The 12,280-nt window shown below is 38.3% G+C and overlaps 1 protein-coding gene across 3 annotated transcripts in view; it reads left to right on the forward strand.

The window, feature by feature from the left end:
- The window catches only part of THSD7B (thrombospondin type 1 domain containing 7B), a 297,483-nt gene that overhangs the window by 226,891 nt on the left and 58,312 nt on the right, over window positions 1–12,280 (forward strand). The window lies entirely within an intron of this gene.

Raw genomic sequence — 12,280 nt, forward strand, 5'->3', positions numbered from 1 at the left:
GAAGAAAGCATTAGCATTTCACCTAAGGAACAGAAGTTCAATTGGTTTAGGCAATACTTTTATTTTTTAAGGAAAGGAGTGTGGTTTGTGCTGAATCTCTGGTGGACAGTATGTCATGTTGGAGGACCTGCAAACGGCGAGTGCCATAAATCAGCGTGACAGCGTCTAACACTGAGACTGAACTTACTCTTGCTTGTCTTTGTCTTAGGAGCAGGAGAACAAGAAGGATTGATGCCTTGGTTATGCCTTGGCAGCAGTTTTAATCTTGGTTTGTTGTTTTTGGTTTTTTTCTCTCTTCTCCTTCCTCCTTTTAGGAAGTTTTTTATTTCTTTTCTACGAAGTTCTGCGATTTGTTCTCAGTTTTAGGATTGCAGTCGTTAAGGAAGGGGAGATGCTGCATAACAGGTAAAGTGAGGACCTGGCTTCTGTTCTAATTGGAACAAACCCAAGAATATTCAGAACAAAAAACGTTGGTATGTCTTCACCTTTTCATATGGTAGAAGATGTGAGAAGCAGTTATTTGGCATCTTGCATTTTATCACAGGTGATTTAGTCTTCAGAGAGAGTCACTTAGACAGAAGTACCCCTTCTCTTACTTCTGGCAAATTAAATGAAGATTTTGACGTTTTTCTTTGTTTTTTGCTCTCTTTCATAACTCCTTTCAAAAATTAAATTCCAAAATATGATCTTGTTGATTCCAAAAATTTGTTTGCTATAACGCAATTCACAAATGTGGAAATTTCTTTGAAATAGATTCTACGCCAAGTCACGAAATTCATGACAGTAATTTATAGTTCTAAGAACCTGCCAGATAAAAACTTTTTGAAGTGTGAATGCAGCAAGATGTTGGCAAGATGTTGGCCAGAATTGTGTTGAGCAGGAGGCAGCTGGGATCTGTCCAGTGTCAGGAGCTGCTGTGTAAATCTGAATCATGGTGCAGAGCATCCAGCATGAACAAAGGTTGGGCTGAGTTGGTAAATGAGGTGCTGGTGCTGGCCTGATTTAACATCTATTACCATCAGAAAACAGTGTGAGGCTGTTGGTTGTTAATGAAGATTTTGATCACTTCTTTCGTTTTGTTAGTGGACAGCAATGTCTTCAGAAGGACTGAATTTTCTTGTAAATATAGCAGATTTTGTGTGTCCCCAGTTTAAAGCCAGCCCCATTGCAGTGGGGAGGAACAGGAGTTTGTTAAACATGGTCTGACTCACCTGCATGCTGTGAATATACCCCAAGCATTCAGAGCAGAAAATTTCTGCTTTTCTGACACTCTTTATGAATAAGAGAGAATAATTGGAAATGAAGTTACTGCTCAGAGAGGGAGAAGGGACATGAAGATGTATGGTGTGTGAATTCATCTGTCAGAGCTCCTGAGCAGCCAGGAACTCACAGGTGCCTCTTGCATGATGGTCATGAAAATAACCCTGCTCTTGCCTCTTCTGAAGTATTTAATATTGCTCTGTTGTTCTGTCTAGAGCAGTTCTCATTGATTAATACTTAACAAGTGTTAATATTTTTTCTGCTGCGGACGTTTCTTGTGGCCGCTGCTCAGAAATTATAACCAAATAGTTTGTTTGGTTTGCTTTGTTTTATGCTCTGCAGCTGATTGATAGATTCAGAAATGGACTTCATTTTCTTTTTATGTGGTTTAATTGGTTTCTTCCTCCAAGACAGCAGAATAGAAGTGCAGATGACCTCCTGTCCTCCTCTTGATGTCCCCCCACGTGACTGGAAGGATTGTGCTGGGTTTGCCGTCAGCTAAATGTGTGCACTTGAACCGCAAGCTGAATACATGAATTTTGCATCTTCTTTAAGTGACAGCATCAAGATCATCAGCATTACCAGCTTGCTGGCTGGAATATAAACCACTCAGAGATTTCAGATTTCAAGGCCCAATTACAGCTTTCTGAGTGGTTGTCAAATACAGCTCCTGTGTCAGGGAGGGCAGTTTGCAAGGGCTCTCTAACCAAGGTGGAAATACGCTTTAGTCACATTCAGGTGGTTTGGGGAGAGAAGGGAAAATTTCAGGACATCTCCCCTGTACAGCAGTCTGGGGCTCTCCCTGCCTCCTGAAGTTCTTGTTTTAGCAGGGCTACCAGGAAAAGAGTTATAAATATGAGTTTGCATAAATTCAGCTAATCCTTCCTCATTATCTATAAATCACGGTACAGTTTTGAGTTATAAATGTGTTGTAGGCTATAGGCACCACTACAGAAACCAAAGGTGGGCAGATTTTTATGTATGCATAAAGTGCCAAAGGATAGATTCTTCTTCTCCAATAAGATATATTTTCTGTCCATTCTAATTTTATTTACTGCTTCTCACTGGAGGAGCGCATAAATCAGCAGTCCTGTGCAGTTTGTTGTGATTTATTGCTTAATTAGAAGTTATGAGGGCTTTTAATCTGTCTATAATTTATATTATTTTTGAGTCAGCTGTTTCCCATATTGTAACATAACCAGGAAACTTGCATCCTTTTATGAAGGGAGCATTTTGTGAGCCCTTGTATTCAGTAATAGATGTAGCCAATGGTGGTGCCAGATTGACTTTGGAGTTCAAACTCAGAGCCAAAGATAATTAAGTATTAGTACACTTTATTAAGTTTCTCCAGCATCAATTACAGTTTGATGGCAAATGTAGTCTACATGTTTTTTAGAGTTACAGATTAATTTTAAAAGGGATGCAACTTGTGTGATTTCACAATGAACAGATGTTAGCTACACATTAATAATTTAAAAAGCAGGCTTAAAATGGTTATGTAGATTTTAATGGTGGATTAATTTGGTTCTAGTGCTGGACCACATGCTGTTGTCAAAACAGTAGAACATGCAGTTTTAGTGTTTTGTTTTGATTTGGTCATTGGGGGATTTTTATTTTGTTGTTGGTAGATTGCTGCTGTGTTTTTTTCCTGTAATTAAAGTTATAACCAGCATGTAATTTAAAAACAGATTTTTTTTTCTCTATATGAATTACTATTAAAGAATAAATACACTGTACAAAATTGAATTTTTGTAGTGTTAGCGCTCATTTGCTTTGAACTTCCATAGGTTTGTATCCTTCATTCTCAAATATCTTTATTATTTGAAGAGACATGCTAGTTTCACTAGCAAAGCTTTGTCCAATCCTGCCATTACAGTTTTCAGATAGCAGGTTTTGAGGCCAGCTTGGCTTTCAGTGATGGCACGGGGTTTTGGCAGGAGTGAGGGCTCCCTTTGGCCCTGTGTCAGCTGCCCTCTGTTGGTTGGTTCAGCTTGGCTCTGGTTTCATTTGTGATCCCTGTGATTTCTGCTGGGATGGATGGGAAGAGCCTTCCTGAGTCCCAGCTGCCCGTCCTGTTTGAGACCATTGGGGACCTTCCAGGAACCCCCCTCTCCTCCATGTGAGGTGTAGCCAAACACACAACTGCTCTTAACCTCACTTTTAAGTGTTTTTCTCCATAACTTCACATGTAATTACAGTGTTGTCACAAAACTGGCTTCATGTTTCTTAAACAAAAATTTGTTCCTAGTTGTTTTGGGGTTTTTTAACCCTTTTCTTTGAAATAATATTTTAGAATCATTAATAAAAACCATTAAAGTGGCTTGCTATAAGATCAGGTAGAAAATGTCATATATCACATTAGATAAAAATTGTAGACATCTTTTGGGTGGTCAGAAAGTTTTTATCCAGGCTGTTCTGTAGGACTTCGAGAACTGGACAAATATAAGTTAGCATGAACTTTGGCCATTAGAAATGCTAAACCAATAATATCTGTCAGCTTTGCTGGTCATGCTACATTCAAATTCCAATATCTATTAAGTTTAAATGTCCTTTATGCTCTTATAAGTTAGATTTAAATTATTACTTTGAATTTTAAATTATTACTTCACTAAGTAAAAGTGAGAATTTTTCCTTCTCTAAGTTACATTATGAGGGTCATGAACTTTCTAATTAACTACCAGGCATAAAGATACTTCATTCTTGTTCTGAAGAGTCTGAGCAAAAAGAATAAGGTGGAAAAGGTTTTTGAAAAGGAATGAAGATCCAGTCATATGCTACTTTTGGAAGGTCTTATTGTATATATATTTAACTGATGAGAAGAATTAGTGTCTGATTTTGATGCTGTTATACAGTGTTCTGTTTAATAGATGGAGATCATGTTTTTCATTCAGTATTAGAAGATCTTTGCTCCTCAGTCTGTGCTTCCAGGTTCTGCAGCTGCAGTGGTTGGACATTCCTGAGGCCTCTCAGCTGGTTTTGGTTTTATTGGGAATGCTTAGTGGTCACTATGTTCATCACATGGCTCTTTATTGATGTGCAGATTTTCAACATTTCTTAAAATAAATCCAGTCTGTCTCTTTAATTTTAATTCTGTGTGCTCTCAAGTGGCCATGTGGAACATAGATTTTTCTTTCTGCCACTTTGTAGCCAGCATTTCAGATTTCACTGTTGTTTTTTTCATGTTGCTTTTCCCCAGTTTGTAGCTTGGTTGTGAAGCTGAGCAGTAAATAAACAGATTTCTGTTTGTTGGAACACAAACCAGTGAGAACTTTAACAGCTAGAGTAACAACAGACATTCACTAGAAAATCCATTGGAGAAATCAATTATGCTTTGAGTTTGTATTGTTAGAGAATGGAAGTACGTGGTCCATTCAAAGGAGATACGACTCCAGTGATCAGCAGGTGGGCAGACAAAACAGGCTTTATGGAGAGTCTCACAGGTGAGTAAAACAGTGAGAAAAGATTAATTTTCTATTCTGCATGTTCCCAGAGCAACCACTGACAAAACAACTGGCTTTTTGGAGAGTGAGATGTGTAAGATTGTATCTTACAGTGCACAGAACATGCACAACTCATTGGGCCTGAGAAAGGAGAGTCGTGATTAAATTCAGTTGGATTAAATATTTGCATATAAAAGAGGTTTTTCTTAATATTCATTTCAGGTCAGTGTTTGATAAATGACTTGCAGATTTTCATCAGCGTTCTCACGTCTTGGCTTTTGCATAATAAGAACCCTCACAGGAGTTGTATGCAAACAGCAACATTTCAGCCTAGTTACTTATCACATAGCAAATTCAAAGTACAAGTTGTATGTGGGTCATATCTGCATGCTAACCTCAGAAATTAATCCCAGCTACAGTTAGAATAAATACCTGTTTTAACCTTATTTCCATGTTTTCAACCTGTCATAATAATGTAGCGTATCAGGGTACCTGAGAGCTTGGCAAGGGAAGGGAAGGGAACACAGATGATTTCTGAAGTCCTTCTGATAACACTAAAATATTGACTTGTTATGGAGTAAAACACTAATTTTTGTGATTAAATCCAAAGAATAATCAGTGCCTGTCAGGCATTGGTTTAAAACTGAAGATGAGACACTTTTCTTTCAGTTTTTAATGATGTTGAGGGAGTTACTTCATTTTCATTCAGAGCAGCATCGCGCACCAGTTCTTCCCACAGCATCCTGTACCAAAAGGCTTGAAAGTCAGCTGTGAGGAGTTTGGGTTGGATCCAGGCTCTGCAGGGCTCATTTTCCACCTCCCTTTGTGCTCCCTTGCAAATCCTGTGTGCCCAAACTGTGATCAGCTCTTGGTGGGTGGTGGGACGTGTGCTCCGGCTGCTCCACGTGCTGGTGGATGTGCTGGCACTTTGTGGCAGCTCCTCACTCCAGGAACACTCCAGAAATCCCTGGCATTTGGTGTGGCAGCAGATGCAAACACCAGTTTTAGGGTCTGCTTTCCACCCAGTGTTTATCTAAATATTCTGCTGTTCCAGCCTCATGTGTCTGGCCCAACTCTTATAATTTAATTAAATAAAGGCAAGTTCCAGTTGACTTTTAAGACACCTGGAATTGGCTCAGCTCTTTTTTTTTTTAATAAAGCACTGTTAATTGAAACAATATTTCCCTTTTTACTTTCTTTTCTGTGAAGGTGACATCTTGGATCCAAGTTAGATGTAAAGCCCTAAAAAGTGGCCTCCCTATAGAACAATCAGTCATTTCACACACCAGGAATTTTCATGGTTTTTCTGGATTGTGATCCAATCTGCAGAATTTGCAACAGATGACATTTGATTTAAACAACCAAAAGATAATTTTTTGGCTTGAGCTAATGTTTATCAATGGAGTTAATAATGAAAGAAACAATCAGTTTCCACATGCTTCCCTGGAATGTGTCCAGTAGTATTTGCAACACTGTTGGAATATCATTTAAATGGTGAAATGAGGAACATTTGTTTTTTAAAAAAGGGTTCATGTGTTGCAAATGGGAAAAAACAAATGTTTGGGCATGTCTCAGAGTCACACAAATATGACACGTTCTCAGGATTGTATTGCAAGCATCCAAGGGAAAGGAGCACTCTTCCCAAAAAGTGATTACAGCAGAGCCTGGTGAGGCCAGAATAACCTGAGATAATGTCATTCTATTTAAAATAAAATAAAAGTATGATCAGGTGTCTGTGCTTTCTGTTTCCTCGGTTTAAATTCCTTCTGTTAGAGTTCTGTTCCTCCATTATGCTTTGAGGGGAAAAGACTTTTATTTTTCAGTTCTTCTTACTTATATTTTCAGTTCTTCTTACTTATATTTTACTTAAGTTGTATTTATCTTTATACTTACATTATTGCACTGCAAGTGTTACTTGCAGTGTGTAGCCAGATTTTGTTTAGGGAAGACTTCCACTTCTCAGTGTTCCTGTATGAAAGTGTTACTGGTTTTGTTATTATGTTTGATGTGTATAAGGGTAACTAAATCATGGAACTTAACCCATCCTTCCTAATTTGCTGGGAGATAAATTCTCCCATTAAATAATAGGCCTTTTCCTATTTCCATTAAATCCAATTGATTAGAAGTTCTAATGGCTTATATGGAAACCAAAATGGGCCAATTCTGTGATGATTCCACAGCCTTGCTTGCTTCCAGAATTGAAGCTGTTGCAAACAGCATGGATTGGAAAAAGAAAAAGCATTTTTCATCTAAAGGCACTTACTGAGAACAAATATGTTGGTTCAATGTAGGGTTTTTTAATTATAGTTTGTAACAAACTGTAAAAAATGAGTGTTTATCTTAGTAGCTTTACATTAGTCATCGCTTAAGCCAATTTATCTTTTCTTTGATACCCCGGAACTACCAAAAACCCATTAAGAGCTGCTAAAGACAAACCCCAATTCATTACCTACTTGCAATCAAAGATCACTTTTTCAGTGGTCTTGAATTTAATTTGCATTTAATTCGAGGTTTCATTAGGATAATTGTCTATTGGTTCACTTGTGTAATTGAAGGTTTGCAGGAAAATTAATGTGTGATCAGCCAAGGGAGAGGAGAGGTGTCACACTGCCTATTCCAGGTTCACACGTGAAACACTCGTGGTATTTTCACAGGACTTAGCACAGGCACAGAAGCTGCAGGCAACTGTATTTTCCAGTTGAAAACATTATTAAGTTTTACCTTGGCATTGGGCAGATGATCTGCATTACTCCTGAAAGCCTGGCCCATCCTCTCCTGTTGAAAATCATTCCCAGGCTGAGTGGATGTGTATTTTCTTCTGTCTCATCTTTGCTGAAGTTTCCATTAGTGCTAAAAGCTCTGCTGTCTGGTATTTTCTTTATAGGAAAAAAACATCTCTATTTTCTAATGATAAGAGAGAGATCCCTTGCAGCTTCCTGTCTCTAGACATTGAAACCTTTTGGCCACTCATTGCAAAATGTGAGCTTCATTCTCAAAATTGTTGTCTTGTTCTGTTCTGCGTTTCTCTGTGTTTGAATTTGGGAAATTAAGGGTCCAGGTTTGTACACACCACACCAGAGAGGGTCTTAGCAGGGCTTTGTAAAACACTGGTAATTGCATTCCACCTTCTGGGGAAATTCTAAGCTAAAACCTTCCTGAACTGTATTTTTGTCTGGTTTATTTCACAGCCACATCACATAATGTTTCGTCTTGTGATTCCCCCCTGTAGTTTCCCAAGCCTGATTTTGGGGTGTTTTTAGTCTCCAGATACGTGATCCATGCTGTCTTCTCCTGAACTGCAGCCTCTCTCCCACATTCCAGCCCAGCTCCATACGGATCTTCCTCCTCACTGTCCCACTCCTCCTGTATAAAAATGACATTTAGCTTCTCTCTTCAGTAAAATTTTAACAGGGCCGTAGCTATTTGTGTGCCAGTATAATTGGTGAAATATTATCCAAGGCTGGCTGTCAGAGCAGTCCCTCAGCAGTGATGCTAATAACTTCCCTCCAGCCTGACGTTCCCCATTTCCTGCTGCTGTTGCTGTCCTACCTCTAGCTGTTTCAAGCCAATTTAAAATTTCTGTACTAATCCCCCATCTTCTTCAATTTAACTAATAACTTCCCAGGTGACACAATGTTAAAGCTTTCCCAAAATCGGACTGCCAAGATCAATTTCATTTCCTTTCTCTGGAAATTGAGGTGTTTTTTTTTTCTCTGAGAAAGATGTCATATCAGTGTCCCTTACCTGTATTAAATCCATGGGTGTTCCATCCCAAAATCTTTTAACTTTACAGGCTTGGATTATTCTTTCCTTAATGCTTCTAAGGCTTTGCTGCTACTAAGCATAGAAGAAAGGGCTTTTAGTTGTTCTGATAACTTTTTTCCTTATTAAGTATAGATGTGACATTTATTATTTGTGATTGTATGATATTGTTTGTGTATATATATATGCTATATATATGCTATATATAACATATATATCATATATATGATATATATAACATATGTATCATATATATGATACAAACAGTATGATATTGTTTGTATCATATATATGATATATATCATATTATATTGTTATAATAATAATAATTAAGCAATAATTGTTACTCTTGTGTCTTGTTAGATTTATTAAATTTGCTGCCCCAAATGAAATTTTATATGCCAGTTCATTCACTAATTTGAAGGGAAATTACTTAATTTCTGGCCTTTTTTTTTTCTTGAACTCTGTGTTCATCTCAACCTTGATACTTTCTGTTTATCATCATTGACATCAATGAGAATTGAAGCATGTATTCATGAAATTTGGAGTTGCCTACTGCCTTTGGTCTGCAGCCTCAGTGTGTAGCAGCTCTGCCCCTGTGCAGATTGTCTCTTCACGTAGCATTTGTCACCTTTCATCACTTTTTAATGACTTCAGAGCAGCTCCCTTGTCCTGGCAGCTGCCCCTCGCTGCCTCCTCTGCTCTCCTCCTCTGCCATCTCCAAACCCTCATGGTGGGCTCCCCTTTGGTGCTTTCTTCACCTCCTCTCCATCATCCCTGCAGGATTTGTTCTGATCTCCTCAGCAAGAGAGCACCAGGCACGCTGCCTGCGAGTTTTTATTTCTTACTGAGATGTGGATCCCTGCAAGTATCAACTTCTCTGACTGAAAACTTCCAGTGCCCTTCCCCTGGCAGATCTTTCAGCCTCAGGATCAGTGACTTCCCAGCTGGGTCCCTCACTGTGCACAAATTGCCCTTTTGAAGCCAAGAGCTGTGACTGAAAATGCCAGCCTGTCTTTTCTAAGGGTTCTGCAAATGCTGGTGAATACTTTAATTTGGAATTGTCATATAATCACATGCTTCAAATTTATTTTTATAACCAGCTCTTTCATTCCTCTTCCCTAGGAAGAAAAAAAAATCTGAAATAGCACCTTGTTTCAGTGGCTGAATGAAACTGTCAGTGACTGCTTTTGGGAATATCTGATTCTAGTATTTTTATTAGCAGCATTTGTTCTGCAATGAACGAGAAGTCTTTTTTGAAAATAGTGGTCCAATAACACTGTGTTCACATTAAAATCTCCCTCTGGAGGTCTGTGGTGTGGTGCTCAGCAGCATTGTCACAGTGGAACCATCCCAGTGTGTTTTCTGGTCCAGTGACAATTTCAGCCTGGTTTTTATAAACTTCTTCAATAATTTAATTCACTGAGTCTCATTTACTTCTCACTCTGGTGAATCTACATGACATCAGGTAAGTCCCTTCTGATTTATATGTCTGTAAGAAGAAACTTGAGGTAGCTACATATCATCTTTATTTGAGGTATCATCTTTATTTGAAGCCTTGTAGAGTTTCACTGTGCTGCTTCTCAGCAGGAAACACAAACATTTGTGTTTGCTTCCTGCTGCGTGAATTGTAATGTTCTAGGAGGAGTTTAGATGTTTCAGTAAAACAACTAAAGAGGTATTTTAGTATAAATTTTGACTTTCAATATGTATGTGTTAGTATGTCCACAGATACACACTGAGAAGATACTAGAGAGAAAATGAATGATGATTTTGATGATGAGCCATGTTGAACATACACTGTGTACTTATTTTGATTGACCTAAACACTCACTTATGGCATAAATTCCTGAGAACTTCCAGTGGTCAGTTGGAAGGAAATACACATATGAGATACTGAGATGACTTTAGTCCTGTTCAGAGATCAGTGGAGCACTTTGGTTTGGTTGCACAGCTTTGCAGAAGCTGAAGGTGCCCTCCTTCTCTGGCACTGCCTTTCAGTCAAGCATCTGGTTGTGCATTCACTGTGTCTGTGTTCAGTCTTGCCACCCTTCAGCCTTAAACACAAGTTTGAGTGTTCAACTGCAAGTGCCACATGGGAAATGCAGGGATGCTTAATGAGTGATTGATGTTTTTCACCTTGTAATTAAATGTTACCCGTGAATATTTGTTCACATGAAAAATAAATAGGAATGTATGATGTTGGCCAGCAGGTCATTGAGAAAATTAATGATGAGCAAAATTTTCTTAGAGGTACTGTGGAAAAATTAGCTGCATGTGTTAGTGGCCTGGATGCAATTACTGAATACAACAAGCATATATAAATATATATATAGATTTATAAGAGAGAGTGTAGAAAAGTTTTAAGAAGAACTTTTAGGGATTAGTTTGTCCTGTTTGCTGGAAACTTTCACCTTTGGAGATGGTAGCTGTGAGTTCAAAGATAATAAAGACAGACCCTCGTGAACAGTTTTCAAAAAGGTCTTTCAGTTATCAATAGTACAAATCTAGGAAAAAGAACCTTTTTCCTGCTGGAAAAATACCACTGTCATTTTTTCCCCACTTAATCCCCAGGCTGTAGAATGTTGAAAGGTCAGGGTTGATGGACTCATTTGGGAATATGTGGTGCCAGAGCAGAACAAAATGGACACTGTCAGAGAAGGTGTCTCTGTTCTGTCTCACCTGTCTGTCTGTCCCAAATACACTTAAATGACAAATTATCTGCAGCTGGATTGGTGGTCCTGTCTGCATATTCATTTCACCTCTGCTCTTCTACCTCAGACTGTCATTAGCCAGCCCAGTCACTTGGTAGAGTGATGGGTTTCAATAAAGATACTCGTACATTAAATTCTGGCTACACCCGGGCAGAGCTTCACTGCTAAATAGCTGTGACATTCCTGAAGTGAGTGCTCCAGATTGGATAACAAGTTTGAAATAGGAGAGACCATGATTATGGAAGTGCTTTCTAAATCATCAATGTGCAACCTAAGAGTTGCACTTCTTTTATTCCTCATTTTGAAGGTGCTTTGTAGGACTTATTTCTTCTTTAATCAGCTGGTAAAAGTCATTTTCAGAGTAATATTCTCTCTTTTAGAGGAGAGAACCTGTGTATTGCAATGTTGTTTATATTGACTATTAGAGAAACATTAAACTATTTTGCAAAGCTAATGGATATACCCTGGTAAAATGCACTCAGATCCTTACCCAAACAGGACATGAGAAAATCTGATCAGCTCAGAATGGTTTAGATAAAAAACTAATGAGTTGAAGCCTAAGTAATGACTGCCAGGTTGGGCTCGTTGTTTGTCTGGTGCTTTGGGCTAAAACGTGGCTGTTTATATGATCTGCAATGATGGCAGCTTTATTAAAAGTAGCATTGTTTTGGTCCCAGCACAAATATCCAAATTCCCTGGACAACTGCCTTCTTTTTTTAATAATTTGAAAGTCCTTTTCTTCTTCGTGACTCTTTAAAATTAGTGAAGCATTCTTCTGTTAGTCACATAAAATCCACTTTTTATTAATGTGCATCAGCTCTTACCCACAGCCCAGACACTTCACCATAACACAGAAGGGGATAATAGGCTGAATTATCCTTAAGCAATTGGAGTTGTAACTATTTCATGTCTTATTGTGGTATGTAAATTTGATTCTTTGCCAGGTCCCATGGACATATCTTCATTCTGACTACTGGAAGGCACAGTGGGATAAATGGATTAAAGTAGAACTAGCTCTTAGCACTATTTCTTATCACTTTTATGGTAATGTCTTCACTGATGTAGTTGCTGTATGCACACAGAAGGCAGATTTCTTACCCAAAA

Source organism: Prinia subflava, chromosome 6 (genome assembly GCF_021018805.1).
Source record: "Prinia subflava isolate CZ2003 ecotype Zambia chromosome 6, Cam_Psub_1.2, whole genome shotgun sequence".
Classification (NCBI taxonomy): Eukaryota; Metazoa; Chordata; class Aves; order Passeriformes; family Cisticolidae; genus Prinia; species Prinia subflava.